This window comes from Aotus nancymaae, unplaced genomic scaffold, assembly GCF_030222135.1.
Source record: "Aotus nancymaae isolate 86718 unplaced genomic scaffold, 86718_ANA_hifiasm-v0.15.2.pri h1tg000002l, whole genome shotgun sequence".
Taxonomy (NCBI): Eukaryota; Metazoa; Chordata; class Mammalia; order Primates; family Aotidae; genus Aotus; species Aotus nancymaae.
Window position 1 is genome coordinate 39,000,794 of NW_026988413.1, and position 17,359 is coordinate 39,018,152.

General features: G+C 35.6%; 1 long non-coding RNA gene across 1 annotated transcript; it reads right to left on the reverse strand.

Moving 5' to 3' along the window:
• Window positions 1–1,859: 1,859 nt before the first annotated feature.
• Window positions 1,860–15,898, reverse strand: LOC135274000 (uncharacterized). The gene is made up of 3 exons (XR_010341778.1): window positions 15,838–15,898; window positions 11,761–11,844; window positions 1,860–1,966 (listed from the first exon to the last, which is right to left on the reverse strand). It is a non-coding gene; the product is annotated as an uncharacterized LOC135274000 (long non-coding RNA).
• Between the last annotated feature and the right edge of the window lie 1,461 nt (window positions 15,899–17,359).

A 17,359-nucleotide genomic window follows, 5' to 3' on the forward strand; every position in this document is an offset into this window, starting at 1 on the left:
CCATTTTAAGCATGTACATACACGTGTACATAGGAAGACCCTAGATTTTTATCGTAAAACATTACAGCCCAAATTTGTTTTGGTAGAAATAAAACTTTACCATTATTCAGAGCTTTAACACAGTTAGCAAGCATGTCCAAAGGCACTAATTGAGACATGATATTCAGGATTTGCATCTAGGTACATAACTAATTTGGGAATGAGGACTTATCTACCAGAAAAGTGTTCAAACGTGGCTTAAGGTTATCACTGAAATCCTAAACGTGTCTTCGAAATGTCAGGAACAGGAAACAGATTAATGGGCCAGGGTGAGAGCAGGTGAAACAGTGAAGCTCTTCTCTCCAAGCTGCTCAATAATAGCTCATATCATTTTATAACAATTTTATAATCACTTACGGTTGTTGGGCACTTACCATATATGCCAATTATAATGACAAATACACAGCCTGATTTTCCTTTTTTAATCTTTACGATACCTTCATGGGACAAGTAACTTCTTCATTAACTATATATTACAGATAATGAAACTGAAGAACAACAAGTTTAATATTTTCCCAAGCAAGTTGTACAATTAATAATAACAGAGGAAACTAGGATTTAAACCTGAACAATCTGTGGCCTGAGCCCAAGCATTTAATGACTACACATACTTCCCCTATGGAATTTCCTAATGTTTTAAGCAAGAATGACCTTAAACATAGAAGACTGGATGACCATTTGTGTGGCATCATTTTTAAGGTATATTAAAAAGAAGAGTGAGGAGGAGTAGAAGAAAAGGAAGCCAACATTTATTTAGAATCTACTTTGTGTTCAGCAATGTACTGGGTGCTTCTTACAAATGATCTCAATATATGAAATATATCTCAATATATCAATATAAGTGATAACCTTCCCATCAAACATTACTCACCCTGCCAGGTTTGTGAACTTTCACAACACTTTCCTTATCCACCATGTTCAACTTAATTTGAGAGTATTTCTCAGATTCTCTCATGAGTGGGCTTTAATAGTGATAAGTGGGTAGCAATCCCAAGTGCACTAAAATCTGAAAAAGTAGAAGAAGAAAAGAAATAGTCACTCCTATAGGAAAGAAAAACTCATAAAAAAAAAATACAAGGACTTGTCAGTTTCACATATGTATTCTGGTTGTGCTTATAAGTTTATCTAAGCTAGAAGGGTAAGAAAAGCCACAGCTCTTCAACAGTGGACCACAGTGATTACCTAGGATGTAAACACATATTACAGTCTCACAAAGATGTTTCAGGACTAGAAAGAGGTGTCCTGGGACATGAGTAGGCCAGATTCTAGTTTACTTTTACTGCTTCCAAAATAATGTTTGGTCTGACAATTCTGTTTATAAACACACATGCACACCAACTTCTATTTATATACATACATAACCCCTCTTCCCTACAACCTCCTTGGAGGCACGAATTGCATCTTCTGTTTTCCTTTGAATTCACCACTTATTTTGTAATACAGTATATGCACTCAAACAACCATTTTCTCTTGGGGTTACTGACCTAATAGTTGAAATGTCATTCTAAAGGGCACATCTGAAGATGCATAAGAGGTGAATGGTTACCACTAATTTTTCACCAAGCAAGACCTTTGTGCTAAAGCAGATGCACAGAATAAGGCAGTATCTTCACCCTTCAAAATTCCAAATCTAGACATCAACATTCTCTGAACATGATAGAGTATAGTGGAAATAGCTTGGGCTAAAGCAATAAAGAACCAGGTTTTCAATCTGGCACCACCATTCACTTAGCTGTATGACCTTAAGTAAGTTATTTAACCTTTCTGTATTTTGTTTCCTTGCCTGAAAATGAGGTTAAATATACCCACCTTGGTCAGGTGTCATGGCTCATGTCTGTAATCCCAGCACTTTGAGAAGCTGAGGTGGGAGGATTGCTTGAGCTCAGGAGTTGGAGATCAGCCTGGGCAACACAATAAAACCTCTTCTCTACAAAATAAAAATAAAAAAATTAGTCAGGTGTGGCGGCATATGCTTCTGATCTCAGCTACCTGCGAGGCTGAAGCAGGTGGATGGCTTGAGCTTGGGAGATGGAGGCTGCAGCGAGCCATCATGCCACTGCACTCCAGCCTAGGTGACAGGGTGAGACCTTGTCCAAAAAAAAAAAAAAAGGTACCCACCTTATACAGTTGTTGAACAGATTACATTATGGTCGCTCTACCTCAGTACTATTGACATTTGAGTGTGGATAATTCTTTGATGTGGGGGTTGCCCTTGTACTGTAGAATGTTCAGCAGTATCTCTAGCTTCTACTCACTAGATGCTCAGAGAACCACACACATATCCTAGGTTGTAACAAACAGGACTGTTTCCAGAGATTGCCAAATATCTTGGGGAGAGAGGTACAAAATTGTCCCCAGTTGAGAACCATTAAATGAAATAAATTAAGTGTGATAAATATACCAAACTTAAAGGGCTTAAAACCTAATAAACACTTAATAAATGTTAGAAATTATCATTATATACCACTGGTTATAAATTAGAAATTTGTGTAGTATTGCAAAATAGAATGCTACAGAAAACTGAACTCTCTAAAAGCTGTCAGAATTCTCAGGAACATTGGAATCTCTTGTTCTCTAAGAGATTGTTCGTATTTGAATTAGATGAAAAGGGGTAAATCAAGTACACTTGCAACTGTAAATAATTTTTATTGAGAGGCAAAATTCTATTTGTATATGGTGAAAATGTCCCATTGTATTGAAATAACATTTTAAAGCTCTGTTGTTTGGTTGCTCTAATTTTCAGCTCATCATCAGTGGTATATTTGTAACTGTGTCCAGATGGAATCTGGCACCCTGATGGGTCTTCTATAACTTAAAGGTAGTTTCTCATTAAGGAAGTCTTAAAGATCTTTGAGCTGTATTAAATGGGAGCTTATTAATGCTGCTAATAAACTGAAATAATTCTGAACAATATCAAAAATACAACTTTGTCATAAATATAAAAGCTACTAAATTCTCTAGGATTTTCTAAAGCTACCATTCATGAAATGTTTTATTGTTCATATGGGTTCTCTTCTCATTTTCCTACTGAAGCTTTTCTAGAAACCAGGGAATTCATAACACAGATTAAATTTTCATTGGTGATATCATGCTGAAAGCCAGATGCTATATATAGAATTAGATAATTAAAAATTTGAATTCTAAAATGAAAAGTAGTTATATGTTTTCTCAGATGAGTTCTGTGATAATTTACATGCTACATAGAAGAGTTATATTTAGAAAGGCAGGGGTGCACAGTAAATAGAACAATGAATTATTTATTTATAACTCTTTCCCTCTAAATAGATAATTAGTAATCAAAACAAGTAAAACAGAGCATTTGAAATAATAATAATAAGAGAGATAGGATAGAAATATTTTATTCCACATGGGTACTAACATCAATTCTGAAAGTCTTGGCTATCAAAACCCAGTCCATTGTATTATTCTCATAGTCTGATATCTCATAGAAGGCAACATGCAAGTTCACCTGGAAATAAAAACCATCCCCCTTCCATCCCATTCATGGAAAAGTTTGCTGTTTAGAGACTTATATCACTGAATGGCATCATGGACATTATTTTCAGCTATATTTTTTTCAAAAACATTCATTTTATGGTCATTCCTTATACCAGTCTATGATCAAAAACCAAGGACAGGACATAAAGTCACTTAAAGAAGGCTTTTTGGCCTAAAAAACAAAAATTCAAGAATTTACAGGTTTAGGGTCTCCTTTCCGATTTAACTTCCACCATACAGAAAGAGTCTATGAAATCTCATTGTTTTCAGGTCATTTATTGATCCTCAAGTTCAATGTGATTGGTGAAACTATAGTGATTAACTGCCTAGTCAAAAGGACAGCCAATTCCCAGTTTGGTGACTATGGCTCATTGGCCTCCATAGCCTGCATCCTTGTGTCTGAGACAGTGACTGGAATCTCCTCACTTCAAAGGCTGTTGAGAGGCAACACTGATGAAATGATAGCAAAACACTCTGAAACTCTTATTTACATGTGCAAAAATTATATTTAAAGAAATGTATGAAAATTGCCTAAGTCCTTTCTAGAACAAAGTATATAATGCTAATGAAGCAAAATCAAATTGATAAATTTGTATCATGTTTTTCATCCAAACAAATTAACTTACCAAGTTTTACCTAAAAATATAATTTTTCAAAAAAAGCAAATTTAGTATATTACTATCTTTGCAAAAAAAATATGTATACTTATACTTGTATGTTGTATAAATTGCATTATGTGCCTCAAGGAAGACCCTATAAAGCTGGTATATTTTATTATCAACATTCCATTTTACAAATGAAGAAACTAAGCACAAAAGGTCAAATGCCATGCCCAAATTCAAGAAAAAGTGCTAGAATTTGAACAAACCCAGTGGTCTGGATCCAGAGCTGAGTAGCTAATCACCATGATCTCTGTTTCACTAGACCACATAGAACTCTTTTGTTTGTTTAACTAAGAGAAGGTGCCTTATATAATCTGTGTTCTTGCTTCTCTGTTTAGGTGAAAACAAAGACTTATCACAAACTGGACTTGAATTTTTTTCTCTTATTTCTTCTGAATTCATTGAATGGACCCTCTTCCTTAGAGGAATGAAAAGTATGTAGGTGTTTAGGAGGAAAAGAAAGAACAAGCTCTTTTCTGTGGCTTGACAAAGACTACTTCTAATTCTTTTGAGATTCAGTGTAGTTAGAATCTATTTGATGCACTGAAATGACCCCAATTGGAGTATGCAAACAGAGACATCAAAGATCCCAAGGAGAACACACCACACCATGAGAAATAAGGTTTAATGCCAACACCTACTATGTGGTGGGAGATGGGTTCTTGTTTCTGCAGCTGAAACTGTAACCTTGTCTTAACCCACCCATCCTTAGGTGCTGGGTGGGCTTTGGAAACTACTATAACGACTTTCGAAGTCCAAGAATAAAGTACTACTGGCTGATATTAAGGCTGGGAGAATGAGTTTCATCTTCCTCCAGGAACTGCTGTGACCTGTGCAGGGATCTGTTCCAACAGGGTGATAATAGTAGCAGTAGACTTGGATGCATCTGACACTATGGGAGGACCTATTTTCATCAGTGACACAATGCTGTGGTGACAGAGGCTCTTGCAGCAGAAAATGGGGTGGGACATGTGACAATGGACTATTCAGATCCTTCATATTCTCCTTTTTCTAGTGTTTAGAAAAGGAAACTACTTCTTTGAACCAAAACAACCTTGGAGTTCTTGGACAATTAGGAGTGGAAAAAGGTCTTTAAAAAAAGTTTCTAGACTTCTTGCTAACTTCAATGTTTTAAACATTTAAAGCTAAAAAGAGATATGACCTTATTTGTACTGCAAAAACTGGGTGAAAGGAGACCTCCAGGTCACATATATATGTTTGCATAAGCATTGAAAAAAGCCTGGAAGGATGTATGTCATGATCATGTCATAAATTATACATTTTTTAAATAATTTTTTTTCAAAATAAAGAACTGCATCTTAGGAAGTAAAGTGACTTTCTGATTCCATTTCACAAATGTTTTTGGAAAGCCTATAGTGTTCCATCTCCATGCCAGGCAGTGGACAAGTAAACAAAACAGGAATCTGCTACAACTTCCAACAAGCTTCTTGGATCTAAATTTTACTACAACTCTGGCAAAGCAAAGCATTACTCCTCTGAACCCAAAGACAATTACCAACATCATTGTCTCTTTTATTTATTCTGACCTTCTTCAGCACTGCAAAATCTACAGTAACTCCCTAGTCTCCTTCAGTTTCCTTTTTTTGTACCCACCCAGGTCTGCATTTCTCCTCCATTCCTGTTTTAAGACTGAAAACAAAATCTTCTCAGGAGTCATTATAGTCACAAAGATGCCCTGTTGGGAGTAGAAGAAAAACACTTCCCTCAGGTAAATTTGAATGTTTAATCCATAACTAAATCCCTCTACTATTCATTAGCAGTTAATATTCTTATAAATATTGGAAGTTGTATTATCTTGTTTAACTGCCACAGTTCCACTGTACTTTATTTTTCACATGTTAAGAGCATTAATTTTGGCTGGGTGCACTGGCTCATGCCTATCACAGCATTTTGGGAGGCTGAGGCAGACGGATCACGTGAAATAAGGCGTTTGAAACTGGCCTGGCCAACATGGTGAAACCCCATCTCTACTAAAAATACAAAAATTAGCCAGGCATGGTTGTGGGCATCTGTAATTCCAGCTATTCAGCAGGCTAAGGCAGGACAATCGCTTGAACCTGGCAGGAGGAAGTTGCAGTGAGCTGAGATCACACAATTGCACTCCAGACTGGGCAACAGGTGCAAAACTCCATCTAAAAAAAAAAAAAGCATTGATTTTTTAATGTAAATTTGAAATCTAAAAATTTTACATTTTTAGAACTCATTTTTTTCTTAACAAAAGATACTAGGAAACTAAAAAATGAAGTGCCTCAGTGCTGTTTCTCTAAAAGGAAACTCAAACTCCCTACTCATCTCAAAAGCCAGGCCAAGACATGTGAGGTGTAAGAGCAGGTTCATGAGCCCCTATCAATGCAGATTCCTTACCCAAAGCAAAGCAGGAACTTCACTTCTCATACCCCTCATGTCAGACGACCTGCATGCCCTCAACACTAATGGGGAACAGAAACCTTCATCCTTTCTGCACCTGCCTCGTGCTTGGCACTGTGGGAACCCCAGCGACTGACAGCTCCCTGGACAACAGCCAAGCCATGGTGGAACACCCAGTCCCATGCTGCAGGCTCATCGCCAGCCACCAAGACAGCCATCAACTGTGATTGCACTGCTGTTTTCAAGACCCAGTTTGGTCATGATTCTAATTGCTTTTAGGAATTCTTTTTGTTAATTACTTATCCAATAACAAAGCAAATGGCTCTTGGAAATTATTTATCTGGTCTAATGGGGTGGGGGAGAAAAGGCTTTTTGATTATTACATTCTATCCTACTTTCCTTGAAGAAAGTAAAGATGAAAAAAAGGTGATGTGAAATAAATTTAAACATCTGGGAAAAACTATATCTAAAAGAGTTTGCATACAAACAAAAATGAATTTGAGGCTTGTAACAATTTGGATAATTCAAGAAAGATGGACTATTTCCTGTAATCCATTTCTATAATCACTCATTATTAAATTTAAGACATACTTTCCTTTAGCTCTGTAAGTAAACAAACCTTCGATCATCTCATTTTAAAACATATTTTCTATCAGACAGCATGGCATAGGGGTTTAGAACTCTTCCACTGAGTGTGATCTAAGGTTTCTTCATTTATAAAATGGTGGAAAGAAGAGCTTCCATTACCCAGGGCTGCAGTGAGATGTAAATGAGTTAATATAAAAGTAAAAAATTTAGCACACTGACATAGGATAAGTGCTCAATAAATTGCGTATCAAATTTTACATCTTCATATTAATGATTCACTGAATATTGAACTGACTCTTCCATGATTTTTTCCTATGAAAGAACTGAATGTGTATCATTCAATTCATTGATTTTTTTAAAAATGTGTATCTTCTCAACCAGTTTTATTTTATTTACTTCATTCAAAAATAAAGGAAGATAAAACTCAACAATAAGATAATAATCGGCCAGGTGTGGTGGCTCACACCTGTAATCCTAGCACATTGGGAGGCCATGGCAGGTGGATCACCTGAGGTCAGGAGTATGAGACCAGCCTGACCAACATGGTGAAATTCCATCTCTACTAAAAATACAAAAAAAAAAAAAAATTAGCTAGGCATGGTGGCAGGCACCTGTAGTCCAAGCTACTTGGGAGGACGAGGCAGGAGAATTGCTTGAACCCAGGAGGCGAGGCTTGCAGTGAGCCAAGATCACGCCACTGTATTCCAGCCTGGGTGAAACAGGGAAACTCTGTCTCAAAAAATAAAAATAAAAATAAACCCAGTTTAAAAAAATAAGCAAAACATCTGAGCAGACACCATACCAAAAAATATATACAAATGGAAAACAATCATATAAAAAGAGATTCACCATCATTTGTCATTAGAAAATTACAAATTAAAACAATGAGATACCATAACTTTTTGAATGGCTAAAATCCAAAAAACTGACAATACTGGATCACTGGCAACAGTTGCTTGTGGCAATATGGTACAGCCACTTTGAAATACATTTAGCAGTTTCTTGCAAAGCTAAATATAGTCTTACTACACAATGTAGCAGTCATGTTCCTAGGTATATTGCTATACTTCAATCAGCTAATGGATAAAGAAACAAACTGTGGTACATTTCTATGATATAATACTATCCAACAGTAAAAAGTAATGAACTACAAGGCACATAAGGACATGGACTAATGTTAAATGCATATTGCTAATGAAAGAAGCCAGGGTGAAACGTCTACATATTGTATGATTTCAATTATATGCATCTGGAAGAGGCACAGCTCTATAGAAATGATAAACAGATCAGTGGTTGCCAGGAGTTTGGGAAAGGAGGGGAAGGGTTGAACTGGGAAAGGAGGGGAAGGGTTGAACAGGCAAAGGACAAGGAATATTTTTAGGGCAGTGAAACAATTCTGTATGACACTGTAATGATGGGTACATGACACTTTGTTTTTGTCAAAACCTAGAAAACTTTACAGCACAAAGAATAAACCTTAACATATGTGAATTTAAAAAAATAATAATTCAGGAGATTGGAGAGGAGGGAACCCTAAAATGGAATGCAGACTGCAAAGAAAGAATCTGTGTTACTAACATATGAAACAACTTCACTAGGAGAAGTAGTGAAATGTTCTGGACTAAGAAACTTTGGAAATGAGTAGAGTCAGCAAAACTAAAGATAACCTACATAAACACCACTAATTGACAAAGTTGTATCCCACAGGGCTATATGTAATAATTCTGAAACCATTATATAAATAAACTGGAAATGAGAAATTAGATAAGTAGATAGTGGATGGTGGAAGACAGATTTTTCACTATTTGAAATGGGGAGTTAAGAGATAAGTAAGAGGAAGAGACTAGAATGATCTATACAGTAATTAATTAGAATTGAACTCATATTTAGCTTAATAAAGATACATTTGTTACATATAGAAATAATTATAGATACATGTGTACACATAGGTTAATATACACACACATATTTCTTTGCTCTGTCAGCTGGGAGAGAATCTAAAAGTAATGACATCTCATAGCAACTAGCATACCACAGTGTGCAGACCTTGGTTTCTAATACCACTCAGTAATAAAAGGAACCCTGACTTTAGTTAACACTAATGTATCACTATTGGTTCACGAATTGTGACAAGTGTAACATACTAATGTAAGATGTTAATAATACGAGAAACTGGGTGTGGCATGTACAGAGCCTCTTTGTAGTATCATCACAATTTTTCTGTAAATTTTAATTTAAAAAACAAGAGTTCTTTAATTTACTGACATTCGGCATATTTTCTATGCAATAAATAACAAGTTAGTAACAATATAAACCTTTAATAATTTTTAATATTTAATATCTCAAGCCCAGTGAAATCCCTTTATGTCATTTTAGCACTTTCAAAATTAATGCTCTTCATATTAATGTTTTTCAATTAGATATTTCTCCTGAAAGGGTGACTATGTGATCTAGGACTTACATCATGAACCACCTAAATCTGAAAAACTGGCTTCAAGTTGGGTTACTCTGTGACTTAAAAAAAAATTCTATCTCCAGTGTCAATTATTTTCCAATGGGAAATAAATCATGTAAAAAACAAAACAATAGTCAATAAATATTTCTCAAAAATTTTTTTAAAAACTAAATTTCTTCATCCCAAGAAAGCTCACAGGAAAAAGTAAACCTTCTTGTTCTCATGCCAACCCGGGACCCTCAAACTGGTCTGCAAATGTTCAAAAATCTGTAGCGATTATTAAAAGGATAGAATTCATCAACCATACCAAACTTTCAAGGTAATATTAACTACTTGCTATGAGAGTTGCATTACTTAAAAAGTGTTAAATTAAAAATAACACATTTTTTACTATGTAACAAACCTGGACATAAATTAAATTTTTTTAATGTAAAAATAAATTTTAAAAAAGAGGCCAGGTGCAGTGATTCACGCCTGTAATCCCAGCACTTTGGGAGGCTGAGGTGGGCGGATCACAAGGTCAAGAGATCGAGACCATCCTGGCCAACATGGTGAAACCCCATCTCTGCTAAAATACAAAAAATTAGCCAGGCATGGTGGTGCGTGCCTGTAGTCCCAGCTACTCAGGAGGCTGAGGCAGGGGAATCGCTTGAACCCAGGAGGTGGAAGTTGTCATGAGCCGAGATCACACCACTGTACTCTAGCCTGGTGAAAGAGCAAGACTCTCTAGCCTGGTGAAAGAGCAAGACTCTGTCTCAAAAAGAAAGAAAGAAAGACAAAGTGAGTTTGTCTGCTGAGTGGTGACAAATTTCCACTCCTATTGTATGGTGTAAAAACACTTGGATTCTAGAAAAATATTACATTTAAAGAGATTCAACCTCGAAGTTCTATTGTCTATTTTCTCTAGGAAAATATTTTACTTAAATAATTATATTCAATCTGTAGCTTTCCATCTCTCTACTCATTTTATTCTCTGATTCTTTTATATTTACCATTACTGACTTTCAACTTTACAGATTTAAGTAGTATTGCAATGAACTAATAAAGAAATGTAACATTTCATTCAAAATACAAAAGCATTTTAGAAGTAGTCAAAGTTGACCAATAATAGTTTTAACACCATTATTGAAAAACTTTTAGTAAACTATGTTTTGAAAATAAAATGTTTTTATTTGTAGAACTAATATACGTGTGTGTTATTTGTGTGTGTGTGTGTGTGTGTGTGTGTGTGTGTTTGAGACAGAGTCCCACTGTGTCACCCAGGCTGGAATACAGTGGCATAAACAAGACTCACTACAGCTTCAACTTTCTAAGGTCAAGCAATCTTTCTGCTTCAGCCTCTCGTGTGGCCGGGGTCACAAGTGCGCACCACCATGCCTGGCTACGTTTTTTATTTTTCGTAGAGACGAGGCCTCATTTTGTTTCCCAGTCTGGTCTCAAACTCCTGGGCTCAAGCAGTCATCCTTCCTCAGCCTCCCAAAGTACTGGGATTACAGGTGTGAGCCACTGCATCTGGCCAGAACAACTGATATTTTAAGTCACTGAAACATGAAACATGGATCTTTGTTGCTGTCTTGTTTTCCAATCTGAAGCAAACCCATGGTATATCCAGGATAAGCAAGATGCAGGAAATTGATTTGTATTAAGTCTCTAATGTGCTAAGCCTTCTATGTGGTTTTTATTCCCCACTTAATGCTCCCAATAGCCTTATGAAATAATTATTACTACACATACCATTTTACTCTTGAGTAAAATAAGATTCCAAATAATCTTTAACATACTTGCCTCACCTCTAGTACAGGTAGTCCTGAATTAGGTCTAACCAATTCCAAGACCACACTTTTTCACTATATTATTGTAGGGTAAAATGTCAGTCAAAAAATCAAAATCATTGAAAATAGGAAATTGTAAAATTAATTTTGTTTAACAGGAGACCTCAAACTGAGAAAAAAAGTTTTTTACTATGTAACACTTGTGAAATAATTTGGACTGAAAAATTCAACTGGCTTCTTTATTTTGGGTATTTAGCAAAAGAGACTGTATGGTCTGTCCCCTTGAATCCCAAGACAGCCATGTTATAATGCAAAGGGCAAGAAAGGAGTGAATAAAGAAGCAAAACCCTCTTCTTACCTTTCCAATACTCAGGAGAAGTCCAGTAGATAGGGCACCTCTCATTCAAATACTCAGGCTAGACCTCAAATCATTGTCCAGCATCTGTGGTTGGCAGAAACAGTAAAGGATAAATTATGGGTGTGAAGGGTAATGGAAGTTTTGTTGGGCTTCAGTATGGAATTCCATGTGATTATATATATAAATCAAGCCACATACTACGTTTTGTTTGGTAACATTGCACAAAAATGTTAAAAATTACAGTCCTTTGAAATAAGATAAATTTTAAATTTTTGATGGAGACTTTGACATCATTGGGACTATGTTGCATGGTTCACAATTAGATAATTAACGGGATTTTGTCCACAAATAAGTGTATATTTTCAGATGCCTGTTGGACATGTATATGCCTACCCAACTTGAAAGTACTGGGCAGTATGGAAACTATCCTTTCAGGCATATTTTTTGTTTGTTTGCTTTTTGAGACAGGGTCTCACTCTATCATGCAGGCTGGAGTGCAATGGTGTGATCTCAGGCCACTGCAACCTCGACTTCCCTGGCTCAAGTAATCCTCCCACCTAAGTCTCCTGAGTAGCCGGGATTACAGGCATATGCCACCACACCCAGCTAATTTTGTTTACTTTTTGCAGAGATGAGGTCTCACAATGTTGCTCAGGATGGTCTCAAACTCCTAGGCTCAAGCAATCCTTCTGCCTTAGTCTCCCAAAGTACTGGGAGTACAAGAATGAGCCACTGTGCCTGGCCTCAGGCATATTTGTATATGTACAAAGTGTCCTCTTGAAATTCTTCCTTAGGTTTTATGAAACTGTCTTCACTTTTTTCCATAAAATCCTATTTTAATCACATATGCATATTGATACTCAGTTTCCTAAGGTTAAATTCTAGTGTGATTTATTTAAAACATTTTCATGTATTTTACTTAAAAACAAATTCAAAGTTACAAAATGCTTTTTACTTTTGATGAATATAAAAATTTGTGAATAAAAATGAGAATAAGAAAGAGGCATGACTATGGGTTATTCAAATTGCAACTTCCAGTCATAGAAAAACCTTTAGTGCTATTATGGATTTTTAAATGTTTTTAGATAAATGCAAATAAATTAACAGATTTAAAATAATCAATAAATTTCACAAATAACTTAATCTTTCAAGTTTTTCTATATCTAATTATATATCTCTTATAACTAATTCTTGCAGAGGACATTTTAGAAGCAACTGCATTTAGTATGTTAATTAATTCAAACTTCATCACCCCTTAGGTCCAATCCATCTCTATCCTTGCTCCTTGAAAAATCATCACATCTCTCAGCTGTATGGATGTAGGAGAAAAAGCTGATACCTAATGTTTAAACAACCACATTTTTTTCTTACTGCTGAATTATAATAACTCATTTCTTGTTCTCCTTTTCACTATAAAATAATTTTATACAAAAGATTGGGTTCATGTTAACTTAGGAAAATAGGGCTTGAAACATATCATTCTACTAACTAGTCTAAGAGAATGAGATTATATCAGAAAAAAATCTAAATACATACATGTCAAAAAATAAACAATGGTAATTCTTATGATGAGTTCTCACTCCAGGTGTGCCTGATTTGTATGCTCTATACTAGAAGGAGAATCACAAAGATACATAATTCATGTATTTATGTTCCTCGGGATAGGGATATCTCTAACTAGGCAAAATTAAGCTATATTATCCAATATCAAAGAATGACTGAGTATTGATATCGGTTTGCACTCTTATGTAATAATTTCTAAATACACATTGAAGTGATAGAATTCTTCATTATTTTCTACCTGTAAGCCAGTTTTGAAAAAAAAATTAAACTAATTCTCATGAAGCATTCATCTTTGTTACTAACTCAAGAGAGTCACAGAGGATACAATTTGACTCTTCATGCACCTCATAGTGCAGGGAAATATAAAATTAGTTAGTCAGGTAGTAAAAATGAGTACTTTTTTTGAAAAGCGTCTGTTCATATCCTTCACCCATTTTTTGATGGGGCTTGTTTTTTTCTTAAAAATTTATTTAAGTTCCTTGTAGATTCTGGATATTAGCCTTTTGTCAGATGGATAGGTTGAAAAAATTTTCTCCCATTCTGTAGGTTGCCTGTTTACTCTGATGATAGTTTCTTTTGCTATGAAGCAGCTCTTTAGTTTAATTAGATTCCATTTGTCAAGTTTGGCTTTCATTGCAATTGCTTTTGGCGTTTTAGTCTTGAAGTCTTGGTCCACGCCTATGTCCTGAATGGCATTGCCTAGATTATCTTCTAGGGTTTTTATAATTTTAGGTCTTACATTTAAGTATTTAATCCATCTTGAGTTAATAACGTGTAAGGAAGGGGTCCAGTTTCAGTTTTCTGCATATGGCTAGCCAGTTTTTCCAACACCATCTATTAAACAGGGAATCCTTTTCCCATTACTTGTTTTTGTCATGTTTGTCAACAATCAGATGGTTGTTTGTGGTGTTATTTCTGAGGCCTCTGTTCTGTCCCATTGGTCTATATGTTTTGGTACCAGTACCATGCTGTTTTTGTTACTGTAGCTTTGTAGTATAGTTTGAAGTCAGGTAGCGTGATGCCTCCAGCTTTGTTCTTTTAGTTAAGGATTGTCTTGGATATATGGGCTCTTTTTTTGTTCCATATGAAATTTAAAGTAGTTTTTTCTAACTTTGTGAAGAAAGTCAAAGGTAGCTTGATGGGTATAGCATTGAATCTATAAATTACTTTGGGCAGTATGGCCATTTTCACAATATTGATTCTTCCTGTCCATGAGTATGGAATTTTTTTTTTTCAATTTGTTTATGTCCTCTCTTATTTCCTTGAGCAGTGGCTTGTAGTTCTCCTTAAAGAGGTCTTTCACATCCCTTATACACTGTATTCCTAGGTATTTTATTCTCTTTGTAGTGATTATGAATGGGAGTTCATTCATGATGCGGCTCCCTGTCTATTTTTGGTGTATAGAAATGCTTGTGATTTTTTGCTGAGACTTTGCTGAAGTTGCTTTTCAACTTAAGGAGTTTTGGGCTGAGATGACGGGGTTTTCTAAATATGCAATCATATCATCTGTAAACAGAGACAATTTGACTTCCTCTATTCATATCTGAACACACTTTATTATGCAACCAACAAACATATGAAAAAAAATTCATTAGAGAAATGCAAATCAAAACCACAATGAGATACCATCTCATGCCAGTTAGAATGGCAATCGTTAAAAAAGTCAGGAAACAATAAATGCTGGAGAGGATGTGGAGAAATAGGAATGCTTTTACACTGTTGGTGGGAGTGTAAATTAGTTCAACTATTGTGGAAGACAGTGTGGCAATTCCTCAAGGATCTAGAACTAGAAATACCATTTGATCCAGCAATCCCATTACTGGGTATATACCCAAAGGATTATAAATCATTCTGCTATAAAGACACATACACATATATGTTTATTGCAGCACTATTCACAATAACAAAGACATGGAACCAACCCAAATGCCCATCAATGATAGACTAGATAAAGAAAATGTGGCACATATACACCATGGAATACTAGGCAGCTATAAAAAAGAATGAGTTCATGTCCTTTGCAGGGACATGAATGAAGTTGGAAACCATCATTCTCAGCAAACTAACATAGGAACAGAAAACCAAACACTGCATATTCTCATTTATAAGTGGGAGTTGAACAATAAGAACATACGGGCACAGGGAGGGGAGCATCACACACCAGGGCCTGTCAGGGTGTCGAGGGCAAGGGGAGGGATAGCATTAGGAGAAATACGTAACGTAGAAGACGAGTTGCAGCAAACCACTATGGCACATGCATATCTACATAACAAACCTGCACGTTCTGCACATGTATCCCAGAACTTACAGTATAATTTCTTTTTTTAAAAAAAAGAGTACTTTAGTTCTCTGACCTTCGAAGTATAAAACAATTAAAAGTTAAATTTATACATTTAATTAGACTTTAACAACTTTCAAGCTTATTTCGGAATAGCATGATCACACAAAAATAGAAATTTATGGTATAATATTTATATATAGCATCGTTTTGGTGTGTAATTAAACTGAACTCACTTCAGTTAACATTTCAGAGATCCACATGGGGGGGCCCTCACAGAGTCTAGAGAGTCCTCTGGTCAAGGCCTCAGATTAACAGTCCTAGAAATAAACTGACAAGACAGAAAGAAGAAAATCAACATACAAAACATGCAACATTACACTTGTGTCCAGTTATTAGACTATGCCAACTGAAAAGTACCATGAGTTAAATATTTTAGAAATCCTATAATTATCTTATAAACAGCACAATTACATTGGGGATTGTTGTGGGCATGTATGTGTTTTCATCACACCCATTTGTTTGATGTAACATTTAAAATATGCCACAATTTTCTAACCCTGGCATTTCTTCAGTTTTTAATATACTGAAGGTCTGAAAAAATACAACTAGCCCTGGTCTCTCTGAATGGCTCTGCCAGTTGCAGGACACCATGATAATCTCTGGGGACACCAAGACACAGTCCCTGCTCTCAAGGACTTTATAGTTGGCATATAAAGAGAAACAAATATATGAATACCTGTAATAGATGATAGAATATAATGAGGGCCACTCTAGATGCAAATAACCATGAGACTTATGGGCACCAAAGATCATTTCCAGTTAAGAATAAGATATGTCTTCAGGAGAAAATGTCATTGACAATGGGTCTTGAAAGACAAGGGGCCACTGACGGCAGAGACAAATGAGAAAGATTTGAGTGGAAAGGGACATACTTTAGAAATAGCACTGTTTGCATGGTTTGTGAAAAGCAGAGGAAGGAATAAATGTGGAAAATAAGATTGGGACCTTGTTCAGAGTCTCAAATGGCAGAAAAAGAAGCTCCGTGCCTACTACCATTGGCAAAAGGAAGTCAGTATGGGGTTTTGAGTAAGGAAATAACATCAATGTGTTGCATTTTAGAAAGAAAATAGCAGAATAAATATACATGGTGGCCTAGTGGAGAAAGAAGGCATATGAGAAATCAGTAAAGAAGCTGTCACAGCAATCCCAGGCCTGAAATTTCATCACTCTGCTTAATTGGAAGAATTTCTTTTTTGTTTAGTCCCGAGAATCATTTCCTTGTGTTCTCTGATACACCTATGTCCTAAGCTATAATAACTATAAGGTTGTATTCATTAGATGACCAAATACTAGACAATCTTTTGTCTAGTATTTGGAAATACTCCTTAGAATGACCAAGGGGAGCCCTCATACATAATCTTGCTTGACAGTTTAAAAAGGATTCAAGGAAAGAAGTAATTTCTAGTACTTGGAATAAGTGTTATGGGGATTTATCTTCCCAGGACTTACTCAATTTCTCTCTGCTGCATTACTTCCAGAACAATGGCATTATTCAAGCTGAAAAGGCAGAAATCCAATTGCCACCTGACCTTTGATTTAACAAAGGTTATGTGAAAGCTATTCTGAACTGCTGAATTACATAGTTTATCATATCATCTAATGTTCTAAAAAAGATGTTTCATTATTAATTAAACAAATTTAAAGTTTCAAGAGAAAACATCCTAATATACCTACTAAAACTGTATTTAAACATTT